The sequence below is a fragment of the Phoca vitulina genome, unplaced genomic scaffold (genome assembly GCF_004348235.1).
Source record: "Phoca vitulina isolate PV1807 unplaced genomic scaffold, GSC_HSeal_1.0 scaffold9, whole genome shotgun sequence".
Lineage (NCBI taxonomy): Eukaryota > Metazoa > Chordata > Mammalia > Carnivora > Phocidae > Phoca > Phoca vitulina.
The window spans coordinates 24827530-24831530 of NW_022589712.1; the positions used below are offsets into that span (position 1 = coordinate 24827530).

At 31.8% G+C, this 4001-nt stretch overlaps 1 pseudogene; it reads left to right on the forward strand.

Annotated features, from left to right (window-relative positions):
• The first annotated feature begins 1497 nt into the window (after positions 1–1497).
• On the forward strand, positions 1498–2076 carry LOC116634692 (annotated as a pseudogene).
• Positions 2077–4001: the final 1925 nt, after the last annotated feature.

Consider the following 4001-nt stretch of genomic DNA (forward strand, 5'->3'; position numbering starts at 1 on the left):
ACTTCAATAATGTCAAGATCCTGAAAGGAAAAAAAAAAATAATAATAATAAGTAACCATTTTTTTTAAAGATGAACAACTGATTCAGATTGAAGGAGATTGAAGGACACATGACAAATAAATGAAACGTGTGATCCTGAACTGAATTCTTTTGTTGTAAAGGTCATTACTGGGGACAATAAGGGAAACTGAAATGAAGGGACAATAAGGAAAACTGAATGAAGTTTGAATATTTAATGGTACTAATGCACTAATGTTACTTTCCTGACTTTGATCATTGCATAGCGACTATATAGGAGAATGTCTTCTTATGTAATAAATATACATCAAAGTATTTAGGAATACTGTAGCTTTAATATCAGCAAGAATGATCCAAGAAAATAAATTCTTTGTACTCTACTTATAACTTTCTGTATATTTGAGTTTTTTTAAAAGGGAAAATCTTTAAATAATTTTAAAAAATATAAATTTAAGTATTAAAGCAAAAATTTAGAATGTGAAATGAGTCCAAGGTATAAAATATATCATACATAAAATACCATAGTGGTTTTACAATTAGCTGTCTATTACATATCTGTAATGCTTTTTTTCTCCATGTTTTAGCTTTATATTCTTTGCCTCCTTGTCTAATAATTCTTGATATAATTTTCTATAGAGAGTATATAAGGACAAATTCATCTTTCTTCTAATAATGTTGATGAGCTTTTAAAAAATAATTGACAGTTGAGAAAAGTTTCTTTCAGTTTCCAAACTTGTTATGGATAATTAGCACCCAAGATAAGAAACCTTTTTGACATTTCAAAGTCATAAGTTTTATTTTGAGGGGTGGATTTTTGGCCTTCTGTTATATTTGGATTTTGGTATGATCAGTAATTTTCAAATATACATATAATTTAATCAAAATTAAGCTATACACAAGGGCATTTTAAAGACATTTTGAAATTACCACTATGTTGAACAGAAATATATGATCATATTACTCTTTTGCTACATTGACTCATTAATACGTGCATGTGAAATTTTGGTCACTGCAAATTGTTACCTTCAGGCCATTTGATTGTGTTGGTGGCCATTCCATTTTATCCAGATCTGCCAGACTTCAACAAGATATGTCATATATGCTAAAATATAATCTAATACATTGGGAGACATTAAACACACATCTTTCTCACACAAACATACTACTCTGTAGTCTCACTATGATTTATGTACTAGAACACAGATATTAATAAATTCTATTTTGTGTGATTTCCAATAGAAAAAAAATATGGTGTATGTATAATTGCTTTCTTCAAGTATATGTCTATACTACAAGCAGAAGAGCACTTCATTTTTCTTAAGTGTTCTGGAGAAACAACTATACTTATAATTTTACTCATCTGATGATGGTAAGAATTTCCAACAGATCAGTTTCTTGCTCTGTGCTTATAAACCTTGTTTCTTTCTCCTGCTGCCATGGCCTTAGACCAGTTGCTAAAGGACACATCCATATTACAGTATGAGCTATGAACCTGGACCTTTGGATCTCAATGGTAAGTAGGTTGACACCATTGCCAATAGCAGTACACCTGGAAGCTACTTCTATAAAGAAACGAAACTGACTGTAAGCCATATTATATATCCCATTAATCTCAATCTTAATGTACCAAATTAGATCCCCGTTGGGTTGATTCTCCAAATCCCATAGTGACTCCAGTACCATTTATAATGCGGATAAGTGATGGAAGGGAAATGCTTGAGGTATGTCTTTAATGTTCCCAGGTCCATAAACAAACAAGCACACAAACAAACCATTGAGATCTAAGATACAATAAGAGGAGACCAGGCCTCCAGGCCACACCAGTGTCTCCCGGTGTCACCTGTTTTGGACCTCTGTCCTCCCCTTGACTCAAACTAGACCCCAACTGCTCCTACTCCACCCGTGGTTCCTGCACCTGTGTCAGCCCCTGCACATGCAGAGTGCAAATGCACCTCCCGCAGGAAAAGTCACTGCTCTTGCTACCGCGCAGGCTATACCAAGTGTGCCCAGGGCTGCCTCTGCAAAGAGGCACTGGACGAGTGCAACGACTGTGCCTGATGTGGAGGAGAGCCTGTTCCAGATGGAAATAGATCAACATGTACAAACCTGCAGTTTTCTGTACCCAGTTGCTACATTCTGATTTCTGTGAAATATTTGAATGAGGATAAATTCATCTAGACACCCCCCCCAAAAAAATGTATAAGGAGAGGACAGAGTGGAGATAACAATAGACTATCAGGGGTAATAATATATGTAGTAATAAGGATTTATGCAATAGAAAGAACTAAGGATTAATAAAACAATGAGAAAATTCTTCCAGGAAAATGTTAGTAATTTCTAGAACCACACTACCTATCCTATCTCAGTAAGACATAGGAGTTAAGCAGTAGGTTGTGAATAATAGAGCAGGGAGAAATACTGGAGGTGTTTTACTGACATTTCTGAACATGTAATTCTATCCTGATACAAACTCTTTCAGTGGAAGAAAAGAAAAATAGGAAATACTTCTGACATTATTTTATGAAGCTATAATAACCATGATATAAAAAATATCATGGTGTAATAGAGAATAAAATTATATTTTGCCTTACTCATGAACACAGAATCAAAAACTTTAAGCCAATTTTAGCAAAAGTGGTATCAATTTATTTTTTAAATGCATCATGGCTAAGATGGGTTTATCCAATGAATACAAGATGCTTTATATATAATGATGTCAACATAATTCACCACACTAGTAGATTAAAGGAGAAAAATTATTATCTCACCAGACATATTAAAGTTATTTGTTTTGAAATTCAGCATCTTAGGAGACTAGGAATTGAAAGAAAACCAAATGCAATAAGGACTATCTATCAAAAATCAATTGCTAAAAACATACATAAAAAAGAATTGTCACAAACACTATTTTGAAAATCAGGATCAAGACAAACACTACTATCCAGAACTGTCTATGAGAATCTTGCTGATGTTACCATTAAATAAAGGCATAAATGACTAAATAAAAAATTAAGAAAGAAATAAAATTTCCTTACTTGAGGATGTCTACATAAAAATAACAAGAATAAATAAGAGTTGAAGTACATAGTGAATAGAAGATAAATTGATAATTTCCACTCCAAATCAATATGTTAGAAAATGTAATATTTACAGAATATCATTTACAATAGCACATAAAACATAGAGCACATAGAAGAAATCTAACTGAAATATAATAGGAAAGTATAAAATTTTACTGGAAGGCATAAAAATCTGTAAGTAGGAATGTAAACTATACTCATAGAGAAGAAAACCCAATTGAAAAAATATAATGTCAGTTTTCCCCTAAATTAATCTATACATTCAATGCAATTCCAATTAAACTCCAAATATAATTTTGACTAGAGATTGACAAATCAATTCCAAAATGTGAAAAGGGCCAAGAATAATTATAAGCTTTTTTGAAAGTCAATGAGGTGATTTCAAGACATATTTTAAAGTTGTAGTAGTTAAGACTATGAAATTGATACAAGAATAAACAAAGAGAACTACATTTAAAGTAGCGTATGCTGAAACAGAATGGTTCATGAAAGTAAACTTGGTTTATAACAAGGTAAACTGCAGCAGATTGGGATGGATCATCCAATAAATGGTACTGGGACAGAGGGTATGATAGTAGGAAAAAAAAAAAGAGTATACCTTACACCATGCCCAAAAATCAATTGTAAACAAAATAAATTCTAGAAAGTAAAACTTGAAACTTTTAGAAGATAATGAAGAAAATATATCACAATGTGGTATAGAAGGAATTTTTTAATCAACTCCCCTGAAGTAAAAATCATAAAGGAAAAAAAATGAACAAATTTGTCAACAATAAAAATGAAAATTGTTACACATCAAGACACTTAAAACATAAAAATACAATATACAGACCAAAATGGATAGGTATCCAATACAGAAATTAATACAAACAAATATGAAAACAACTCATTCAAAATAGGGCA